The 25,170-nt window shown below is 44.7% G+C and overlaps 1 long non-coding RNA gene across 1 annotated transcript; it reads left to right on the top strand.

The window, feature by feature from the left end:
* The first annotated feature begins 4,705 nt into the window (after positions 1 to 4,705).
* Positions 4,706 to 24,009, top strand: LOC144768304 (uncharacterized). The gene is made up of 3 exons (XR_013598526.1): positions 4,706 to 4,816; positions 21,211 to 21,480; positions 22,982 to 24,009. It is a non-coding gene; the product is annotated as an uncharacterized LOC144768304 (long non-coding RNA).
* The last annotated feature ends 1,161 nt before the right edge of the window (positions 24,010 to 25,170 follow it).

Genomic DNA, 25,170 nt, shown 5'->3' on the forward strand with positions numbered 1-25,170 from the left:
ATTAATTGCTAATTATGTAAATTAAAATAATGTATTTCCTGTAGCGGGTTGTGGGTTTATAGGGGAATTGGGTGGGAAGTAATTTAATTATTATTTATTAAATATGTAAATGTATTAATTGGTAGTAATATTTAATTAATTGGTAATTAAATAATATTTGTTGATTAATTAAAATGTAATTGGTAATTAATTTAATTTAATTGATTAATTGCTAATTATGTTAAATTAAAGGGGTATTTTTAGGGTTCAGGGTCAGTTTTTAGTTTTTGGGTAAAGGGGTATTTTTAGGGTTCAGGGTCAGTTTTTAGTTTTTGGGTAAAGGGGTATTTTTAGGGTTCAGGGTCAGTTTTTAGTTTTTGGGTAAAGGGGTATTTTTAGGGTTCAGGGTCAGTTTTTAGTTTTTGGGTAAAGGGGTATTTTTAGGGTTCAGGGTCAGTTTTGGGTTTTTGGGTAAAGGGGTATTTTTAGGGTTCAGGGTCAGTTTTTAGTTTTTGGGTAAAGGGGTATTTTTAGGGTTCAGGGTCAGTTTTTAGTTTTTGGGTAAAGGGGTATTTTTAGGGTTCAGGGTCAGTTTTGGGTTTTTGGGTAAAGGGTTTTTTTAGGGTTCAGGGTCAGTTTTGGGTTTTTGGGGTACAGGGGTACAGTGTAAAAATAAAGTAAAATTAAATTTACATTAATTTAATTTAATGAAATTAAATTAAATTATATTTAAATAATTTTAAATAATTTAAATAAAAAAAATTATTATATACTTACCAATACTTACGTTGTAATGGTAGTGCGTTGTAAAAGTTGCGTTGTAACGTCATATATCCACTGTTGCACTCTTTGCAGTGAGAATAGTAATTTTTACTCTTTTGTATTTGTACGTTAATAATATTGGCTATTATTTAATTAAATTTTGTTACTATATATATATATGTTTTAAGAAATATGATTAAAAAAATATTATTTTTTTACTTTCATTAATTATTTAATTATTAAAAGGTATTTAAGTATTGTTAATTATATTTTAGTAATTAATTTTTTATATTAATGTAATTAAACATTGTTTTTATTAAAGTCGATATTTTTTACAACTATATTTTTGTAAACGATATTTTGTACTCGATATTGGTGTACTTACCTGTTTGTACATACAAACTCGATATTTTGGTTGTAGATATTTTTTCCTCGATATTTTGGGTTGTCGATATTTTGGCAGTCGATATTATTTCAGTGATCCCTTTTCCGCATCAGTGTGCTGTAGCAGCAGCATCATTGGCTCCCCCTTGTTGCAAATATGCTGTTCCTCTACCTGGAGGTAACCTGGCTGGTTCCCCAGTAGTGCCCAGAGGACAAAACTGAGAGTGTGTGTTTGTGCTCAAGTGCTGTGAGTCAAAAACACACACAACACCCAAAGGCAAAATTAAAATTTTGAACATTGTGATGTATGAAGTTACAAACAAAGGTGTTGTGTGTGTGGATCCAGCTACTGATCCACCGCACCAGGGTTGGTCAACATGTAGCAGCCCCATGTCATCCTAGAGCTAATATCTCCTCTGGACACTACTGGGAAAGCAGCCAGTCTGCCTCCAGGTGGAGGCCCATCATATTTGCAGTAAAGGTGAACCAAAGTAAATGCAGCAACAGTACACTGAGGCGGCAATCCAAGAAGCACGGCCCCATTCCTGTATACGTATAGGAGTGAATTTACTAAGGAATGAAATCATGTACATACCATGGCTGCACAGGATGAGTGATCCCTTGCCCCCTCCTTCATTGCTAGTACTACCCATTACAAGATGAATGTATCAGTACCTCTTCCTCCCTCCCTGTTCCAACCATTGATGTCTCTGTAGGAGAGTAGGGTCTGCTTCCTATAGTCACCCCCACTTTTTGCTTTGCTTTACTGGTTTTCGACTTAGATATAGCTGTGGGCCTGCTAATCAGACCCACAGCACAGAAGCACTCTCTCTAAATTTACATCATGTACTCTAGGTACATCCATAATTGGGAATTGGTTCGCCTTGTCAGCCCCTGTAGAAGTGTACCCTAGGTACTAAGGGCATAGGTGTAACCAAGGCCTACCAGGGGCTGCAGCATTTATTATGCCACCCCTGGCTGGCCACTCAAATAGACACAACTGGCTGATCACTCAGCTGGGGCAAGGTCGTGTAATCACCCCTTGCTTAGGTATAGTATTCCTATACCTACTTATATATAGACACATAGTAACCTGTGAGTCACTCCTATGGCAGGCCTTAACAATCCTGGAGGCAGATTGCTTGGTTATGTGTGAGATGGTGCTCTAGCATGAGCTGAGCCTGTCTGCAGCTTTCGGAACCATGTCCTTATAGCTGTTCTATGATATCGCCATACCATATACCCTTAAGTGCATTATAATCCTCGCGGTTAATGCTAACTTTGGTTTGGCTTTATCCAAACATGTCGTGTAAGGTGTCATACGCTTTGGAATACTACTCCCTCGCCAATTCTGGTGACGGAGGTAGCATTCCACCCTTCTAGAGGGAGAACACATGTTGTTGCTGACTATCCCGATTAAAATTAACCAGAGCCCCAGCGTAACAAAATGGACGCTGCTGCCACCGACACAAGTCTGACCTCCTGCTGCTGGGAGTCCTTCCAGTCACGGAGGTTTGGACAATAGGTTTCCTGCCTGGGGAGGTGCGAGCACCACCCCAGACAGGACTTTGTGTATTGGGACAGGGAGGGATGAATAGAATGAGACACTGCCTGGGGCACACTAGGTGCTCCTTGCATACCCCAGTTCAAACCGGTTGCTGGGGCACTCCAGCCCCAGCTCTGGCGTGAAACTGGACAAAGGTAAGGGGGTGTAACCACCCCCCTTCCTGGCCCCACCCTTCCTGGTCCCACCCATAGGAGGGACCTAGAAAGTAATCCAGCCCCTTTTAGTTGTATAAAGGTAGGAGATGAGTCCTGAGACTTTAGATTAATCCTGAATCTAAACGTGACACGAAACTCTGGACCTTCGACATTTTGCTGAAGCTGAAGACTGAAGAATCTCCCTTGTGGCCAAGGAGTGACCACCCTGGGCAACCAGGCACCATCCAGCAAATCAACGGCTTGCTTTGTCGACGTTCCCGCCGGAACCCGAGCACAGAGCCTGACAAGACCCAGACCTCTCTAAGACCTCTCTTCACGACTGCAGCATAGCTGAGATCCGTGGAGGCGACGAGACACGTGGGACCGGACATCTTGGAAAGCCTGCAACTTGCTAACTGTGCAGCTCCTGAGGCATCCTCGAAGCTGTGCACTGGGGATGGAGAAACCCCGAACCCGAGCTCCACCTGCACCGAAGACCAGCCCTCCACACTCCACGAGTTCTGCGTGGGGCCCTTCTGCTTGTGTTCTGCTCGATGCATTGTCTGGTTGGTAGCCTGTTGGCTAGTAGCCTCTGTCACGACAATCCTTTTTATCCACCTCGCTGGTCTGGTTGCTCCAGACTGGCCCTTGCTTCCCTGCAAAGGAGAAGCACCTCCGACCTTGCTGGTCTGCACCAGAAGCCTTTGTTGTATCCTGCGTGGGTTGCCTTTGCCAAGGCTTGTTGACTCCAATCCGGCAGTCGACCCCTTCATCTGCGAGAACCTTCGTGGGACAGCTCCTCTCCAGCACCTGGTCGTCGTCGACGCCTCCTGGTCCGCGTGGGTGCAAAGACTAGCTTCAAGACAGCACCTGATTGCTCCTCGACATCGTCTGGTTCCATCCTGGTTCCACCCGGTCACTGGCTAGTGACTCAGACTCTGTCCCCTCTGCTTTCAGGTCTTCTTCATCCTCTATTCACCCTTGGATCCACCCGGACATCTTCCTCCTGGTCGCCTGCAGCATCTTATCTTCAGGTCTCCATAGGATCCAACGACGAAACCCGACACATCTTCACACCTATGCACCCGCCGTCTGTGGGTGAGGTAACGCGAGTACTTCGGTGCTCCCAAGGATATTGACTAGCCAAGTGTCTAAGTCTCTAGTTGTTTCCTCCTAGCTAAACTGGAAGTGTCCTAAATCCGTCCAAATCTAACTTCTAAGTTCCCATTGACTTTGTATTGAATCCCGTGTGTGTGTAAAGACACTGCACGCGCCGCCTGTGGGCCTCCCACTTCTAAACTATTGTTAAGACAGTGTAGCCCCAGCGATTCCCTAGGCCCTAGGCCTTTCCTTTTCTCGTGTTGTGGTACTTATACCACTTTCTTAATATATGGTTTGCTTAGCCCCTAGGGCCTAACCGTAAATTGTGCAACTTAACATATAATAACTAAGTGTCTTGTTATGTGCTTTGGCCTCTGACCTCATAAAGAGTTCAGAGGAGTGTGTGAGAAATAAATACATATATATTTTATATATATCCTATGTGGTGTCCTTTAATTAGATATTCAAGGGGTTACATATGGTAAAACACCTGGCTTTACACGCCCTCTAGAGTCTTTTAGCCTAAGACTGTTCTGTCCACGCTACCACTAGGAAAGCTGGTCTAGCGGCATCATTTTATGCATTGAAATTGTTTTGTTTTAAGTTATGCACAGCAAGCCATTTGTCAGCCAGATTAACACTCCTTAGGTATTTCACACCTTTTTTGTTTATTTTATTTCACCTCCGTTCTTTCCAACATGGCCACCAGTTTCCCTTAGACGTTTAGTCCGTTTTTTGTATCGACGCCCCGGGATGCACACCACTTCCGGGTTTCTATCAAGTTCAAATATCAACCCTGCGTTAGCGTTCTCCACCGCAGGAGAAGCCCCTGAATTTCGTTCCTCCGGGCACACGAATCCATTTAGACGACACGTTTTTTCGTCATGAAGTAAGTTATGATAGTCTACCTGTCCTATCCTGCAGAGAAATACCCGGTATGTTTTTCTTTCAAGTTTTTTTATAATTGTTATTCACACATCATTAGGATCCCATTAGCTTTTCTGCTGAGCATGTTATTCTCGTAAAAACGTAATGACTATGACTTGTTGATTCATTATGTTTATTAGCGTTTTTTTAAGTGTGTTACTTTCACCAACAGAGCTCCTGGAAAAAGGGCTACGCCCGAAATGCATTGGAGCAGTTGTATTTTCACAGAAGAATCATGTTTGAGAAAAAATGAGTTAATATTGATCAATTGAATTTATTTTCAACAATAAAGAGCACGCTAAGAACTGAACATTTGAACTTTACTTAATTATATTTGGAGTCAGTCTGTTGTAGACGAACCACTACAGAGTGCTTATTCAACAGGGACGCATTAACGTAGTTTTTGCGCTAATCCACTGACTTACAACCATCACCATAAGGGTTGTTTGGACTGGTGCAAGGTGATCACTAGAATAGTGAGCATCATATACCAGGCCGACTTCTCACATTGGTGTGCAGCGGTTGAGATTAGAGCTTGCTGTTGTTTTACCACTTGTAATCTTGAGATATCATTTGAAAGATCACATAGGTACCTATAGGTACATATAAAAACAAGTCTTAGTATACATACGTTCTACTGAACTTAGCTGTTGTAGAGCAAAGGGCCTAGCACACCCTGACTACAACTCCTAGAAAGGTTCTGTAGGAAAACAAATATTGTAGGTAGGTGCAACACCACACCTCACTAGAAACCATGTCTCAGACAGTGAACCCCAGTGGCAGATCCCTTGAGGACTGCTTCGAAATATGAAGCCTTAGCTTTCCAAGAATTGAGACAACTATGTACTTCTAGAAGGCTAAAACAGGGTTCAAACCCTACCCTCAGATTCCTGGTTGAGCTCTTAGAAGAGTATGATGCTCAACAAATACCTAACTCAGGTGCTTCAGGTAGTGGAGATGAAGTTCTTCCCTCCACAGATGATACTATTGAACCAGAGGAAGAAGAGGAGGTAGTGGAGGAAGATTCTGAGGTAAACAGCCAGGTCCCAGTCAGAAGCCTTAGCCAGGCTAACCTAAGCATACATGGGAGTCAGTATGGGCCACCTCCATACAGACCCCCAAGTGGGCTTAACCAGAGGCAGAGGAGAGGAAGATCCCACTCAAGGGAATCTCTCCAATCTCAAGCTTCAAATGGCTCTCATGGCCCTGCTCAGAGAGAGATGACCTCTCCTCAGAGAAGAGAACATGAAGCCAGAATGAGAGAGGCTGCTCTGAGGATTGAGAGGCAAGAATTTGAAGTTGCCTTGGCCAAAGAGAAGCTTGCTCGTGCTAGAGAGCACAGAGAGAGTGGGTTAGAACCCACTGGTGGCAGCAATATCACTAAGGATAAAGATAGGTCCTATGAGAATAGAAACCTAAGCAAGATTGTGCCCCCTACAAAGAAGGGGATGACATCCACAAATGGATAACTGCTTTGGAGAGGGCCTGCAAAGTGCAGCAGGTACCCCAAAGTCAGTGGGCAGCAATCTTATGGCTCTCCTTTTCAGAAAAAGGTAGAGACAAGCTCCTCACAGTTAGTGATGGGGATGCTAACAACTACTCTGTCCTGAAGAGTGCTCTGATTGATGGGTTTGGCCTAAACACTGAACAATATAGGTTGTTGTTCAGGGATACCCAGAAGACACAGACTCAGGACTGGACTTATTTTGTTGATTGTGCCACTAAAGAGCAAATACTTAATAATTGTCAAAACCAGTTACTGCATCAACACCTGGTTGACTCTGATCTGGCCTCTCCCCAAGAATTGGGAAAGAAGGCAGACAAATGGGTCAACCAGGATTAAGCAGAAAAACCAGAACCAGGGAAGTGATCCGAAAAAGGCAGACCAGAAGGGTAATGAGCAGAAACCAACGGTCAAGAAGTCTTCACCAGGCCCCCAAAAGGCACAGGGGGAGGGTGGCTCCAAAACGAACAAACAGAAACAAGAAGGCCCAAAGAAGCCTTGGTGTGGATACTGTAAATCAGTCTCTCACTCGTTTAGTGAGTGCACCAAGAAGGGCACAGCACCAACCACCATTGCCCCTAAGGCAACTGTTCTCCCTAGTCCAGCTGTTAGTGGTGGTTCCCAGCAAAAGGGTGTAGTAGGGTTGACCCTGGGAACTGAGGTGGACTCTGGCCTAGTCAGAGTACCAACTCAGGCTGTTCTTGTCTGTGATGGGGACATAGCAATGTCCTCTACTGTAAGTCCCAGTAATCTGAGCAAGTACAGGCAGACACATTTTATTAATGACAAGATGGCTCAGGCCTACAGGGACACATGTGCCAGTGTCACCATGGTGACACCTAACTTTGTGGACTCTGACCAGATCATACTAGGTGAGACCTACCTAGTGACCAACGCTAGCAATGCCACTACCTCCCATAGTATGGCAGTTGTTAACTTCTCCTGGGGAGGGGTAACTGGCCTCAAAAGAGTTATGGTGAGTTCAGACCTTCCAGTAGAGTGTCTGTTAGGAAATGATCTTGAAACCTCAGTCTGGTCTGAGGTGGAGTATAGGACCCATGCAGAAATGCTGGGAATATCAGTGCATGTCCTTGCTGTGACCAGGTCACAGGCCAAAAAGTGCTTACCTGAACAGGTGCTGGATCTTGGAACAATATACCAGACACCACCCAAGAGAAAGAGCAAGAGGGTTAAGGCAGTGCCTTCCCCCTTGCCTCAGGTTGAGGATTAGCCCTCCCAGGAGGATGATTCTGAGAACCAAGAGGGAACTGTCGTAGAAGAGCTTGAGCCTGATCAGGTTGAGTTTCTTGGGACAGGGGGAGCTTCAAGGGCAGATCTGAGGCAGGCACAATTAGACAGTTCCTCTCTTGAACCCCTCAGACAGCAACCTGCTGCTGAGGCTACTGGGAATGCACAAGGTACCCATAAAGTGTATTGGGATGATGGGCTCCTTTATTCAGAGGCTAGATACCTCCAAGCCTGGAGCTTCCAGGAGGTTGGTTATACCTCTGCAATTTAGGGGCTTCCTTCTTACCTTGGCCCATGATATTCCCTTAGCAGGACACCTGGGCCAGAACAAGACTTGGGACAGACTTGTCCCTCACTTTCACTGGCCCCACATGTCAGAAGATACCAAGGAGTTTTGTCGCTCCTGTGTTGCCTGCCAAGCCAGTGGCAAATCAGGTGGCACAACAAAGGCCCCCCTCATACCACTACCTGTGGTGGGGGTACCCTTTGGAAGAGTGGGGATAGACATTGTAGGACCAATGGACCCCCAAACAGCTTCTGGGCACAGATTTATACTGGTGGTAGTGGATCATGCCACCAGGTATCCAGAAGCTATTCCCCTGAGGACCACAACAGCTCCTGTTGTGGCTAGGGCCCTACTTGGAGTTTTCTCCAGAGTGGGGTTTCCAAAGGAGGTTGCCTCTGACAGAGGTGCCAATTTCATGTCAGGATATTTGACTGCAATGTCGAAGGAGTGTGGTGTCAACTATAAGTTTACCACCCCCTATCACCCACAGTGTAATGGGCTTGTGAAGAGATTCAACAAGATCCTCAAAAGGATGATAAAAGGGTTACCAGAAAAGCTGAGGCGAAGATGGGACATCCTTTTACCCTGCCTTCTGTTTGCTTACAGAGAGGTCCCACAAAAGGGGGTTGGCTACAGCCCTTTTGAGCTTTTGTTTGGGCATCCTGTAAGGAGGCCCCTATGTCTTGTGAAGTAAGGATGGGAGTTACCTAAGCCTAAGCACGACATAGTGGACTATGTACTTGGTCTCCGCTCCAGGATGGCTGAGTATATGGAGAAGGCTTCTAAAAACCGTGAGGCTAGCCAAGAACTTCAGAAAGCTTGGCATGACCAAAAGGCTGTGCTGACTGTGTACCAGCCAGGACAGAAAGTGTGGGTGTTGGAGCCAGTGGCCCCAGCAGCACTCGAGGACAAATGGTCTGGGCCCCATACAATAGTTGAACAGAAGTCACCTACTTGGTGGACCTTGGGATTCCCAGAAGCCCCCGCAGGGTGCTTCATGTCAACAGACTCAAAGCATTTGTCAACAGGGCAGACATGGGCTTGCTCATGGCTACAGATGAGGGGCAGGAGGAAGAGAGTGACCCTCTCCCAGACCTGCTTACTCAGAACCCTAATGATGGTTCAGTAGATGGTGTGGTCTTTGCTGACAGCCTCTCTGAACATCAGCAACAGGACTGCAGACAAGTTCTTCAGTCCTTCAGACATCTGTTTTCCCTGACCCCAAGTCAGACAAGCTGGTGCACCCAGGAGGTGGACACTGGTGACAGTCTGCCTGTCAAGAGTAAAATCTACAGGTAACCTGACCATGTCATGGACTGCATTAGACAATGAGAAAATGGAAAGTCGCACAGCTAAGTTCAATGTAAAGATTAACATATGTGGATTCACTGTTTTATAGTTCGTGAGGTATGCTGCCCAGGAGGAGTCTCTTGTCTGGGACGTCCAGTAAACTATGAAATCGTGCTACCAATTGGAAATTAGAAGCATCCCCTGGCGCTCCACTCTCTGATAAATTCAAATAGATTCAAAGAAAAGTTCATACAATGTTTTGATTCAACGGAATCATATTTTATGCATAGATTCAAGTTGTCAAGTATTTCATTCAGATTGTAAAGTTCATTGGGTAATGTTCAAAATCACAAACAACACATTTTCACGTCCGATGCATTTCGGGCTACTTGCCCTTCATCCGGGACAACAGCTAGAAGCAAGACAAAAAATACTATTCAAATCGCTGTGAATATCATCTATACTGCAAAACATTTACATTTCATGTCGTGTGTATAACTAAAACTGCAAAAAGTGCCCGTGAACGTAGTGCTCTCCCCTGATGTGCGAGCATGCAAGACTTAAACGGAACCATCATAAACTCACGTGTTGTTCACTACGATCTCACTCGAACTTTGCGAATGATGCTGGGGGTTAAGCAAGGATACAGATAAATATACAATTTGAGCTGAGAGGTTATAACAAAAGACTTGACTGCCCTGGTTTAGTTAACTTACTTTATGTACGCATAGCGTCTCCTGTGTGTGTCGAGCGAATTCTGGATCACGTCTGGCGCGAAGCAGTTCAAAAAATGGTAGCCATTCATGTCAAGTATAAGATACCTGTGTGTATGCAATTTCAAGTAAGACATAGCGTGATTGGGTGAAGTGCCGATCATGTGATCGGAAGTCCACCAATCGGTGGTAAACATTGTGAAATATAAACAAAAAGACGTGTAGATCGATTGCAAAGGTAAATACACATTAAAGTAAACACATGATGATTAAAATGTACTTGGATGCACAGATCAGCCGCCAATAAATTCCAACAACGGAAAAAGGTCATAAAGAGTTATAGTCATTATTATAGATAACATGCAAATTCGATGCGGTCATTGAGACCGTTCGGTTTACTGGAGTTCAGTAAATAAATCCAATGATTCTCTCTTTGAAGGAGAAAGCGGTTATTGTCTCTGCCTTCAAACTTTTCAACAATTTCAAGAACCACGTACTGAAGTTGAGAGATGTTGTGGTTCGCTTCAGAAAAATTAGTCGCTACTGTAGATTTCAAGTTTTTGGTTCTTATGTTCGACTTGTGCTCGTTGAGTCTGATTTTTATTTTGCGTTCGGTCTTGCCGACATATACTTTGCCGCACGGGCATTTCAACATGTATATCAAATTGGATGTATCGCAGGTCGCATTCACTTTCAATTTAATTTTGTAACCCTTCATTGGATGAACTATTTGGTTTCCTCTCATTATGTTGTTGCAGTTGCCACATTGCAAACAAGGGAGGGTTCCACGATATTGTTTGGAATCAACTGTAGTAGATTTCAGCATTTCCCCAAAATTTCTATTTCTGGTGAAAGCAAAAATAGGAGGATTATCAAAGGCCTGTTTGAAGTCAGGTTCTGCTTTGAGGATATTCCAGTGATTCTTAATGATTTTTTTGAAGTTGAAACTCGCAGTGGAGTATTTAGACACTACTGTCATTCTAGCTAACTGAGGTTTATGTTTGATAGTCAGTAGATCACTTCTTCGTAGAACTTCTACTTTCTGTTCGGCTTCATTAATTAAGGTCTCTGGATACCCTCTTGTACGAAATCTTTCGCCCATCTCTCTGATGGTGATTTTTGCTTTTTCTGAGTTTGATGTAATGCGTTTTACCCGCTATCATTTGGGATAGCGGTAGGTGTCTTTTGGTGCATTAAAACTTCCAGAATGCAGTATGATGAAATCGCAAAAAGCACGGAAGCAAGAGCTGAAATATTCGCTTTTGATGAAGAGGAAGCTTCCAGAATCTATTCACTCATTGGAGAACAGATCAACCCCACTTCTTCCAATAAAACTAAGGAACAAAACCTCAAACAGTTATTATATTTATCTAAAAGACACGTTAATCAGAAACTGCATGCCAATACATTGATCAAATATCATAAACTTCAACGCATACCGAGGGGACTGCGCATTGCCTTAAAACCTTCTTTTTGTAAGAATTCACAAAAGTTTCGAGACAAATGGTATGCCGTGTTGAACAAGTGCTCTCTTGATCTTATATTACTAATTATAGAAGAACTTTCTGGTATCTTAAACGAACTAAAAAAGGAGATAGAAGAAACCACAGAAGAACTTTCATCTATGCTAACAAGGGAGGAACTTGATACTCTTTTGAAGGATGTCAAAGAACAGATTGACGAACACACGCAAGACATAAACGAAAGAAAAATCCGTAAGTTTAGGCGTGACACACTCGACTACAAGTTAGGCGAGGTGTACACATGGGCGGATGTTTACGCCCAAAGATGCAGAAATCGCCCCTACACTCCCTACACGGACACTTCCTCCTCAGGAAGTGATATGTCGAATAAACCATCTTCTACCAGAATGCAACCACCCAAAAAGGGTCCCATTAACCTTCAAGGTGAATCACAGAGAGAGGGTATGCCATCAACATCCAACACTTCTAATGTTTCGGAAGTGCCTTTTTTAGAATGCGGTTTACAAGAAACCGAAGACTCAAGAGGGGAAAAAGAAGGGCCTCACACAAGAAGTGTGACCTCCAAAGAAAAGGAGAAAGTAACTACCAAGGAGAAGGAGAAGAAAAAACAGACGAACAGAAACAACTAGTCATTAACATCTCAAATTACAGGCTAAAAGAGGAGGAACTAAGATTACTTCAAAAAGGAACATCTTTTGTCCCTACGACCAGGACCAACGCTTTAGAATTGGAAATTAGTTTCTTTAAACTAATGCGCAAATTAAGATTGCGACATTTCTTCAACAACATGTCCACAAAACCGATGATACAGAACCAGATCAACTCAGAGGTTTAAGACCCAAAAGTACCTTCATGGCGCCCATGAGCCATAAGACGCTCGATCTTTTTAAAAGATTGGTCAGACAGGATCTTTTGAAAATCAACTGCCAAAAGAAACGTCAAAACAACGTTACCAACAAAGATCTTGGTATCCTGAAAAGACTATCAACTAACAAAGACATTGTTTGCACCAAAGCCGACAAGGGGGGCGGATTAGTCATCATGAACACCACCATGTACAAACAGAAAATACAAGAACACATCAGTGACAAGAATACTTATGCACTTCTCGAGTGCAATCCCACCAATGAATATTTGTCGATACTCACAGATCTTGTCAACAAAGCAACAAATGAGGGTACCATCAATGAAAGAACAAGCAAATTTCTAAAGACTACACACCCAAAGAGTCCTTCATTTTACATGATGCCAAAAGTCCACAAGAACTTATTTGACCCTCCACTCCGTCCAATTGTATCAACAAGAAACAGTTTACACGAACCGATCGGCCAGTTCATTGATCGGTTAATGCAACCAACGGCACAAAACATGGTGACATATATCCGAGATACCACGGATTTCTTATCAAAGCTAAACGCTCTGGAATTGAACGATCAAGAACAATTGGTACTCTGCACCGCAGACGTTAAGTCACTATACACGTCGATCCCTCACGGATTGGGCATTGAAGCTATGGAAGAGGCTATACTTACCACTGACTATGATCCAAAACTACAAGCTTTCCTTATGGATTGACCATTTTCACGCTGTACCACAGTTACTTCAAGTACGACAACACCTGGTATCAACAACTGATTGGAACAAGCATGGGCAATAGCGCAGCACCGGTATATGCGAACCTGTTCATGAAATCATATGAAACACAACACATTTTAAAGGATCCACGTTGGACAGAGAATCTCAAAATGTTCGTACGTTACATCGACGAGGTTTTTATCTTATGGAAAACTCGACGGACTCATTAGAACAGGCATTAATGGAACTAAACAGGAAAGAGGAAAGGATACAATTCACTTGGGAGATCTCTACAGAGTCTATTACTTTCTTAGACGTACGAGTGAATCTACTTGAAAATAAAATCGAAACTGAAATGTTCCGGAAAGACACTGACAGGAACAATACCCTTCATTACTATAGTTTCCATCAAGAATCTTTAAAAAGACACCTACCGCTATCTCAAATGATGCGGGTAAAACGCATTACATCAAACTCAGAAAAAGCAAAAATCACCATCAGAGAGATGGGCGAAAGATTTTGTACAAGAGGGTATCCAGAGACCTTAATTAATGAAGCCGAACAGAAAGTAGAAGTTCTACGAAGAAGTGATCTACTGACTATCAAACATAAACCTCAGTTAGATAGAATGACAGTAGTGTCTAAATACTCCACTGCGAGTTTCAACTTCAAAAAAATCATTAAGAATCACTGGAATATCCTCAAAGCAGAACCTGACTTCAAACAGGCCTTTGATAATCCTCCTATTTTTGCTTTCACCAGAAATAGAAATTTTGGGGAAATGCTGAAATCTACTACAGTTGATTCCAAACAATATCGTGGAACCCGCCCTTGTTTGCAATGTGGCAACTGCAACAACATAATGAGAGGAAACCAAATAGTTCATCCAATGAAGGGTTACAAAATTAAATTGAAAGTGAATGCGACCTGCGATACATCCAATTTGATATACATGTTGAAATGCCCGTGCGGCAAAGTATATGTCGGCAAGACCGAACGCAAAATAAAAATCAGACTCAACGAGCACAAGTCGAACATAAGAACTAAAAACTTGAAATCTACAGTAGCGACTCATTTTTCTGAAGCGAACCACAACATCTCTCAACTTCAGTACGTGGTTCTTGAAATTGTTGAAAAGTTACAAGGCAGAGACAATAACCGCTTTCTCCTTCAAAGAGAGAATCATTGGATTTATTTACTGAACTCCAGTAAACCGAACGGTCTCAATGACCGCATCGAATTTGCATGTTATCTATAATAATGACTATAACTCTTTATGACCTTTTTCCGTTGTTGGAATTTATTGGCGGCTGATCTGTGCATCCAAGTACATTTTAATCATCATGTGTTTACTTTAATGTGTATTTACCTTTGCAATCGATCTACACGTCTTTTTGTTTATATTTCACAATGTTTACCACCGATTGGTGGACATCCGATCACATGATCGGCACTTCACCCAATCACGCTATGTCTTACTTGAAATAGCATACTCACAGGTATCTTATACTTGACATGAATGGCTACCATTTTTTTAACTGCTTCGTGCCGACGTGATCCAGAATTCGCTCGACACACACAGGAGACGCTATGCGTACATAAAGTAAGTTAACTAAACCAGGGCAGTCAAGTCTTTTGTAATAACCTCTCAGCTCAAATTGTATATTTATCTGTATCCTTGCTTAACCCCCAGCATCATTCGCAAAGTTCGAGTGAGATCGTAGTGAACAACATGTGAGTTTATGATGGTTCCATTTAAGTCTTGCATGCTCGCACATCAGGGGAGAGCACTACGTTCACGGGCACTTTTTGCAGTTTTAGTTATACACACGACATGAAATGTAAATGTTTTGCAGTATAGATGATATTCACAGCGATTTGAATAGTATTTTTTGTCTTGCTTCTAGCTGTTGTCCCGGATGAAGGGCAAGTAGCCCGAAATGCATCGGACGTGAAAATGTGTTGTTTGTGATTTTGAACATTACCCAATGAACTTTACAATCTGAATGAAATACTTGACAACTTGAATCTATGCATAAAATATGATTCAGTTGAATCAAAACATTGTATGAACTTTTCTTTGAATCTATTTGAATTTATCAGAGAGTGGAGCGCCAGGGGATGCTTCTAATTTCCAATTGGTAGCACGATTTCATAGGGACTGCATTAGGACAGAGGTCCAAAAGATGTTGGAGCTGGGAGTTATTGAGCCCTCAGAGAGCCCTTGGGCCAGTCCAGTAGTCCTGGTGCCAAAACCTCACACCCAAGATGGTAAGAGACAGATGAGGTTTTGTGTGGACTACAGAGGTCTCAATGCTGTCACTAGGACAGATGTCCACCCCATCCCCAGGGCAGATGAGCTCATTGATAGATTGGCTTCTGCCAAGTTCTTGAGCACATTTGACCTGACAGCAGGCTACTGGCAACCCGATTAGCTGAGGATGCAAAAGCCAAGACAGCATTTTCGACCCCAGGAGGAAATTATCAATTTGTGGTAATGCCATTTGGTTTGAAGAATACACCTGCCACTTTCCAAAGGCTGGTTAATCACGTTCTCACAGGACTGGAAGACTATTGTGCAGCTTATCTAGATTGTATTGCTGTCTTTAGCTCCACCTGGGAGGATCACCTGGTCCACCTGAGGAATGTTTTAGAGGCCCTGCAAAAGGCAGGCCTCACTATCTAGGCTACCAAGTGCCAGATAGGGCAGAGCAAGGCTGTGTATCTGGGCCACCTGGTAGGTGGGGGTCAGGTTCAGCCACTGGAGAGCAAGATCCAGACCATCAGAGACTGGACTCCTCCAACCACCCAGACACAGGTCAGAGCTTTCTTGGGCCTGTCTGGGTACTACAGGAAGTTTGTTAAAAACTAAGGGTCCATTGTGACACCACTGAATGATTTAACTTCTAAAAAGATGCCAAAGAAAGTTCAGTGGACAGTTAGCTGTCAAAAGGCATTTGATGACCTGAAGCAGGCCATGTGTACTGCACCTATTCTGAAAAGTCCAGATTACTCCAAAGAGTTCATAGTCCAAACAGATGATTCTGAGTTGGGTGTGAGAGCTGTACTTTCACAACTGAATATAGATGGTCAAGACCAGCCCGTTGCCTTCAGAAGCAGAAGGCTGACCCCTAGGGAGAAACGTTGGTCAGCTATAGAGAGGGAGGCCTTTGCTGTGGTTTGGGCCCTGAAGAAGCTGAGGCCATACTTGTTTGGCACTCACTTCAAGATTCAGACCGACCACAAGCCCCTCCTATGGCTAAATCCGATGAAGGGTGAAAACCCCAAACTTCTTAGGTGGTCCATTTCCCTACAGGGGATGGACTTTACAGTGGAACATAGACCTGGGACTGACCATGCAAACGCAGATGGACTCTCCAGATATTTCCACTTAGAACATGAAGACACTTCCAGTATACCACGGCGAAAAGATCCTCAAATTAACAGCTTTTGCTGATGATATTGCGATATATACAACAGACATAAATAAGGCAATACCTGAAATAATTGAAGAAGCGACAAAATTCGGCAATGTATCAGGATACAAATTGAATGTGAGCAAAACACAAATTATTGCTAATTATCCTCCAGAAGAACCTATATATGATATATGCCAAAATGCTACTTATTTAGGAATTAAATTAGCTGCCAATGTTGAGAGCATATTAAATATGAATTATGAATCTTCATTAAAAGAAATTGCTTTAACTCTCAAAAAGTGGCATAAGATTCCACTCAGCTTAGTAGGGCGACTTAATTTGATAAAAATGAAGATACTACCTAAAATACTCTATCTATTTAGGGCTATACCTTTACAACCTAATAAACTTTTTTTTTTAAACTAGATGGCATATGTAGCAGTTTCTTATGGGGGTTTAAGAAAGCTCGTAGGGCTATAAAATTTCTGGAATTACCAATAGCAAAAGGCGGTCTCACTTTTCCTGATTTTAATTTGTACTTTTTAGCAACTTTCTTTCGTCGAATAAGAAGCTTAATGAAAAACGAAAGTCCTCTATTTTTCCATCAATACATGTTGGGGCCAGATAGTAACCAATTCTTGTTTCGCGTGCACGATCCGAACTATTTCAAGCGCGTTAAATTTAAGACGGCTAAACATATTAAAAAAATTTGGGATCAAATCTTGTCTATTGATAAAAGCACCATTTTTAATGCTGAACTTAGACTCTGGAACAATCCAGGTCTTCCTGGTATTTTTTCAGACAGGACAGGAAACCGCTGGATCAGACACGGTATTAATACACTGGGAGATCTCTATGATTCTAAAGGAATTTTAGATTTTGAAAGACTGAAACTAACAAATGGTCTAACAAACGATATGTACTTTAAATACATGCAAATAAGAGACTTCTTCGTTTGTAAAATGAAAATAACTGAAATAACTCAGTCGGACGTATTAGCCTGTCTATATTCAGAAAAAAACAAATCATTAATTAGCTTGGGCTATCAACATCTAGCTAACGGCAAGTGTGACGACACAATCAAAATTGCAACTAAATGGTCTGGTAGACTTAATATGGAAATTAATCCTACACAGATTGCAGCGGCATTATCCCACATAAACACTATAGTACACTCTTCCAATCTTAGACTACAACTCTATAGAACAATCACACAATTATACTACACACCACAAAGAATATCCACTTGGACTCAGGGGAATTCAGCAACTGATAAAAATAAATGTCCAAAATGCGATCTATACGCAGCCGGATTAGAACATATGCTGTTTTCTTGCCCGAAATTATCTATATATTGGAAAGGGATAATGGAGGTCTTAAAACATAAACAAATCACAACTCCGGTGCTTTCTGCATACTTTGTCCTTTTAGATATCCAAGAAACTAACTGTTTGAATAAGGACCTTTTAACTATACTTTTTGCATGTGCTAGATTAGTTATAGCTAGAACATGGATATCTAAGGATCCTCCTAATGTTTCAGAATGGTGCGCTCTGGTCAGCGAAATAAGAATCATGGAACTTACATTAGCGAAACATAGAGGCCCAAAAGCTTTTAAGAAAAAGGAAAAGATATGGAAACACTTTTTTGAACCTTAAAATGTTTCTTATCTGTGACTATCTACTGTGACTATCTACTGTTAAGTCTAGCACAATATACAACTATTTAATATGTACAGTATAGCTTCCCCTTTTGTTTTGTTTTCTCTTTTTTCTGTTGCTCTTTTGATAGCTAAAGATTTACTTTATATTCTGGTATACTATTGATATGTGAACTGAAGTGTTATTTTTTTCTCTTCTTGCAATAATAAATATATTTGAAAATGAGAACATGAAGACACAACTGGTCAAGGTTAGTCTAATCTCCCTAACTTGGGGTGGGGTGTTGTATAGAAGAGTAGGGTCTGCTTCCTATGGTCACCCCCACTTTTTGCTTTGCTTTACTAGTTTTCGACTTAGATATGGCTGTGGGCCTGCTAATCAGACCCACAGCACACATGCACTCTCTCTAAATGTACATCATGTACTCTAGGTACATCCACAATTGGGAATTGGTTCACCTTGTCAGCCCCTGTAGAAGTGTACCCTAGGTACTCAGGCCGTAGGTGTAACCAAGGCATACCAGGGGCTGCAGCATGTATTATGCCACCCCTGGCTGGCCACTCAAATAGACACAACTGGCTGATCACTCAGCTGGGGCAAGGTCGTGTAATCACCCCTTGCTTAGGTATAGTATTCCTATACCTACTTATATATAGACACAAAGTAACCTGTAAGTCACTCCTATGGCAGGCCTTAACAATCCTGGAGTCAGAGTGCTTGGTTATGTGTGAGATGGTGCTCTAGCATGAGCTGAGCCTGTCTGCAGCTTTCGGAACCATGTCCTTATAGCTGTTCTATGATATCGCCATAACATATACTCTTAAGTGCATTATAATCCTTGCGGTTAATGCTAACTTTGGTTTGGCTTTATCCAAACATGTCGTGTAAGGTGTCATACGCTTTGGAATAGTACCCCCTCGCCAATTCTGGTGACGGGGGTAGCATTCCACCCTTCTAGAGGGAGAAGACATGTTGTTGCTGACTATCCCAGTTAAAATTAACCAGAGCCCCAGCGTCACAAAATGGACGCTGCTGCCACCGACACAAGTCTGACCTCCTGCTGCTGGGAGTCCTTCCAGTCACGGAGGTTTGGACAATAGGTTTCCTGCCTGACAGGACTTTGTGTATTGGGACAGGGAGGGCTGAATAGGATGAGACAATGCCTGGGGCACACTAGGTGCTCCTTGCATACCCCAGTTCAAACCGGTTGCTGGGGCACTCCAGGCCCAGCTCTGTAGCGAAACTGGACAAAGGAAAGGGGGTGTAACCACCCCCCTTCCTGGTCTCACCCACACGAGGGACCTAGAAAGTAATCCAGCCCCTTTTAGTTGTATAAAGGTAGGAGCTGAGTCCTGAGACTTTAGATTAATCCTGAATCAAAACATGATACGAAGCTCTGGACCTTCAACATTCTGCTGAAGCTGAAGCTGAAGACTAAACAATCTCCCTTGTGGCCAAGGAGTGACCACCCTGGGCAACCAGGCACCATCCACCAAATCAACGGCTTGCTTTGTCGACGTTCCCACCGGAACCCGAGCACAGAGTCTGACAAGACCCAGACTTCCAGACCTCTCTGAGACCTCTCTTCACGACTGCAGCATAGCTGAGATCCGTGGAGGCGACGAGACACGTGGGACCGGACATTGAGGAAAGCCTGCAACTTGCTAACTGTGCAGCTCCTGAGGCATCCTCAAAGCTGTGCACTCGGGATTGAGAAACCCCGAACCCGAGCTCCACCTGCACCGAAGACCAGCCCTCCACACTCCACGAGTTCTGCGTGGGGCCCTTCTGCTTGTGTTCTGCTCGATGCGTGTTCCGGTTGCTGGCCCGTTGTCTAGTAGCCTCTGTGATGACAATCCTTTTTATCCACCTCGCTGGTCTAGTTGCTCCAGACTGGCCCTTGCTTCCCTGCAAAGGTGAAGCACCTCAGAGCTTGCTGGTCTGCACCAGAAGCCTTTGTTGTATCCTGCAAGGGTTGCCTTTGCCAATGCTTGTTGACTCCAATCCGGCAGTTGACCCCTCTATCTGCGAGAACCTTCAAGGGACAGCTCCTCTCCAGCACCTGGTCGTCGTCGACGCCTCCTGGTCCGCGTGACTGCAAAGACAAGCTTCAAGACAGCACCTGATTGCTCCTCGACATCGTCTGGTTCCACTCGGTCACTGGCTAGTGACTCAGACTCTGTCCCCTCTGCTTTCAGGTCTTCTTCATCCTCGATCCACCCGGACATCTTCCTCCTGGTCGCCTGCAGCATCTTTTCTTTAGGTCTCCATAGGATCCAACGACGAAACCCGACACATCTTCACACCTATGCACCCGCCGTCTGCGGGTGAGGTAACGCGAGTACTTCGGTGCTCCCAAGAGTATTGACTATCCAAGTGTCTAAGTCTCTAGTTGGTTCCTCCTAGCTACACCGGAAGTGTCCTAAATCCTTCTAAATCTAACTTCTAAGTTCCCATTGACTTTGCATTGAATCCCGCGTGTGTGTAAAGACACTGCACGCGCCGCCTGTGGGCCTCCCACTTCTAAACTATTGTTAAGACAGTGTAGCCCCAGCGATTCCCTAGGCTCTAGGCCTTTCCTTTTCTCGTGACGTGGTACTTATACCACTTTCTTAATATATGGTTTGCTTTGCCCCTAGGGCCTAACACTACATGCTACATGCTACCGACCACTTTCCCAAATCCACTGCTGCTGCTGCCTGTGCTTCCTCTGGGTTCTGCAATGGCACGTATTTTGGAGAGGGCCCCAACATTCACTGAGGAGGAGAACCAGGCCCTGCTGGATGGGGTCCTCCTAGAATACAGCAAGCTGTGTGGGAAACCAGGGGAGCAGGTGATTGTGCAGTCCACTGCCTATCATTTTATGCAAGTTGTATGATTAAAAGTAATAGAAGTGTGCACAGCAGTGTGAGGCATATGCACTGAGTACTTTCAGCTACCTATTTAAGTGGGTGCATGTGATGAACAGGTGTCCTGCTGCAGTGGTGCAGGAGTGCTAGCCTTAAATTTATAGCCAGTTTTGCCATGTCAGACCTACAGCACAAATGCACATTCATATGGGCCCACTACCTGTGTACCTCTTTTAGCTTTGTGATGACTACATGTATTCTTAACTGTATGCAGCACAATTATGTGGAATGTGTGGTAATGTCCTCTTCACTTTGTCATCCTCACAGGTTGATGCCCAGCAGAAGCAAGAAATCTGGCTGACCATCGCCCGGGCAGTGTGATCAGTGGGGGTCTACAAGTGTGGATCCACAACTGCCAGAAGAGATGGCAGGACCTACGTGGCTGGACCCGGAGGATTGCGAGGGTCCAGCTGAAGCTGTCGCCTCCTCACCGTAGGGGCGGACACCTGACCCTGACCCCCCACAGGCTCAGGATTCTGGCGGTGGACTTCCTGGACATGGATGGGCAACTGAAGGCCAGACAGCAGCAAGGAGGGGGTAAGTCCATGCCTGATCTGTGAACATGTCTGATGTGCAATTTGCAGTCTTTTGGCCTGGTCATACTCCCACATTACGTTGGTCTTGGACTCATGTCCCTCAATTGTGTCAGTCACACTCCTCATCTGTTCCACACTTGTGGCCCCTACAGTCTGTGACTTTTTTTAACTTGGGCACTGTGTCCCTTCATTCAGCTATGCGGAGGGTCCTGCACAGCATATGTTACTGGGACTCTGATGTGTGCATTGTGGGTGGGTCTATTCTTTGCACTATACCTGGTCTCCGACATGTGTCCTGTGTGTGCCTTTCATAGGTGTTCAAATTGCTGGTCTGGGTCACAACATGTGTGATGGGGTTCTTAAAACATGCACAAGCATCAGGTGAGTCCATGTAATGTCCTCAGGAGTATGTTTAGGAAGTATGTCACACTTGCCCAGACACCAGCCTACTGTCCAGGCCAATACACTGTTTTAGGTTTACCTGGTCAGTCATGCCCACTCCACAGTATTGGGAGAGTCCGTACTCACACTCACGTGTATGGACCAATTGATTGTGCTTCCTGAAATGTGCCATCAGGTGTCTGACACAATGTCATTGTGTTGTGGCTTCCTTTTTGTGACAACTGGTGTGTTGAGGATTTTAGTGTCAGCAGGACATCTGAGTTGTGACAATGGTGATCATACCTGTGCAACATATAGGGGTGTGGTCAGTTGAATGTGCACAATGCTGTATTCAAGAGTGACTTTCACGCAGCTGTGTGCCATTGTCAGCAGACTGTGAGGTGCTCATATGTAGTTGTGTTTGCAGTCACTCATACGTCAGATTTGAGTGATGTAGGTTCATCATAGTCCAAGAACAGTGTGTGGCAGGGGACAGAGTGGTGCACTTGTCAGCTGCAGAGTTTGGTATGGGCCTGCCCTATGAATGTGACGCAGTGCAGACTGAAGTTGTCCGTATGCATTGCCCCATGACATGTAACAGTGAAGACTGACTTACCATGCATGTCCGAGCCAGGGCATTGACTTGAGAAGAGGGATCCTGCATTGGAGTCAGAGGTGCTCCATGCACCCCATTGTGTCATTAACTTTCAGGACGTAAGGACATCATTGTGTGTTGTGCTGCTAGGCATCACAAGATTGTGAAATGTGAGTCTGGGCATATATTCATCCAGACCCCTGTACTGAGTGATTGGCATGCGATGTGATGTATGTCAATAGTACTGTACTTCTACATGCTCAACAACTGTGTATGTGGTGCATGTGTGCACTTTCGGGTATTATCAGCCAGCATGCAACAGACATATGGGTACAGGTCCAGGAGGGATTTGTGTGCCATGGTTGATGTTCAGACTGGCTACTGCTCTATGTACACCTATGTGTGCATTTTGAGCACATATCAGCTAAGGATGCCAGTGCATGGCCTGTGAAGTGGTGTATTTACAGTATTGTGTGCAGTAAGTGCAGGCAACTAATGTGGTTGTTCTTTTCCTACTTATATGCAGATACATCCAAGGGCACAGGAGACAGCGCCACGGAACAGGAGAAGCCGCAGAGCCAGCCTGGGCCAGCGACTGAGGAGTCTGAGGGACCCAGTGGAATGGAGGATGAGGGGAGCCACACCGAGGATTCCTCAGTGCTATCCACCTCAGCTGAAGGCCACAGCAGCTCGGCGGATGACTCCCTTGTGGGGCAGGTGTCAGCAGCCAGGAAACAACGGATAGTGAGGCTCTCCCCACCAACGCCACCACCACCCTCCCTACGGCTCCCATCCCAGAGGTCCGTGGCAGCTCCCATGTTCGGGAGCATGTCTACTTCCTGCCAGGCACCGCAACCCATGCCCCTCTGTATGTATGTATCTATCAGAAATCCTGAGTGTGGAGTCTGAGGACCTACTTAAACAGATCCATGTAGGGCAGACATTAATGCTGAGTGTCCTCCATGCACACACCGATCTGTTGACACAACTGGTATCGTTCATGGAGGGCATCTCATCTGGCATGTCTGCCCTAAAGAGGACCAATCAGTCCATGGCCTCCTCACTGATGGCAGCAGTATCCCTCCTACAGCAGTCCCTGACCCCTTCAGCCTCAGTCCAAACAACTAATACTAGCACCCTACCTGTCCCCAGCACACACACACCTGCTTGGTCACACAAACACACAGACACAGACAGCACACAATCACCCAAAAATAAGTCTAAAAGTGCACACAAGCTAAGTCAGGGGACTGATACCACACACACAGGGGATGGGTCGCATACACACACAGGCATCCACAAACACTCCGCAGTCCTCAGATTCCTCTCCCTCCAAGAGCCCTTCCCTTGCCTCACCTGCAACCCCATCTCCTAAGAAGCTCTTCCTGTGTGACCTAGGCCTCTTCCCCTCAGATCCAGCTGATCCTGACTACAGGGGGAAGGGGAAGTCCACACACACAGAGAAGAGTGCCCCTCACACCCGGACACCCTCCCCTAAGCGCATGCAGACTGAGGCCCCCAACCGCAAGTCACCCCATACCCAGGAGAGCAAGACCCCACCCCCACCCCCACCCCCCAGCTCCAATGCAAAGTCTCCTTCCTCCATCCCCCAGGTCAGCACACCACAGATTCCCCCGCCACTCACTGTCCCAGGTTCCCCCACCCACAGATACATCATCCCCGAAATGCTCAGGCCCTCCCCAACTCCCACTTGCTCTTCCACTGACACCACCACCAGTCTGTCTGTTGCTGCAACTACTGTGGGGAGTGTGTCCCACCCAGCTGTCCTGCCAACCTCACCTGTACCCCTTTCCACTCCCATGGTGTTAGGCACTGCAGTGGAGTCCACACCCACCCAGTCTGACATGGGCCCTGCAGTGGGGACCATGTCCACTACACCTGACCTGCCCACTGCAGTGGTTCCAGCATCCACCCAATCAGATTTGTGCCCCACAGTTGTGACGGCACAACCCATGTGAGACCCCTCCACTGCAGCTGCCACTGACTCTCCTGCACCCAGCACCCCTTCACAACCTCCTTCTGCTGAGCCCTGATCCTGTCCCTGCGGTGCCTGGCCTGGCCCATGTATGCCCCTCAGAGTGGATTTCCCCAGTCCTTATCAGTGCAGGCAAGCAATGGGTGACAGGTGTCACTCACACCATCATTGGACTTTGGATTTTCAAAAGGACATTGGACTACATTTCATTGTTGATTTTCCCTTCCAGATGGCAGATTGCTGATTAAAGCATTTTTTGTTCTCCTTGTGCATTTGCTTGAGCTGTAGATTTTGTTGATGCTGTTTAGCCTGACCTTGGTGTGATGATGCAGGATTTACAAATGTCTGTTACTGAGGTGTTGATGTGGTGTACTACATGTGGCCCATGAGATGTGTTTCATGTTCAGGTTGGTATCCATGTCATCGTTTGCAGCTGAGTGGGTGTGTCATGATTAACTAATTTAGCACAGGGATGGTAACATTTTATTGGCATGGCCACATCTGTGGCTTGCACCCATGCACATATGATGTGCTTCACAATGTCCAATTTGACAGTTTCCCTGACTGTTGTGCCATCTCCACTGTACATGCAGGTGTGGGCATCATTGGTGTAAAGTCAACTGTGACCTCCTGTGCAACTTGGTACACATATGTATTGTCTATGTGCATGTGTCCTAAGGGGCAATACCGTACCCAGGCATATGTCACCGGTGCCTACA

The sequence above is a fragment of the Lissotriton helveticus genome, chromosome 1_1 (genome assembly GCF_964261635.1).
Source record: "Lissotriton helveticus chromosome 1_1, aLisHel1.1, whole genome shotgun sequence".
Lineage (NCBI taxonomy): Eukaryota > Metazoa > Chordata > Amphibia > Caudata > Salamandridae > Lissotriton > Lissotriton helveticus.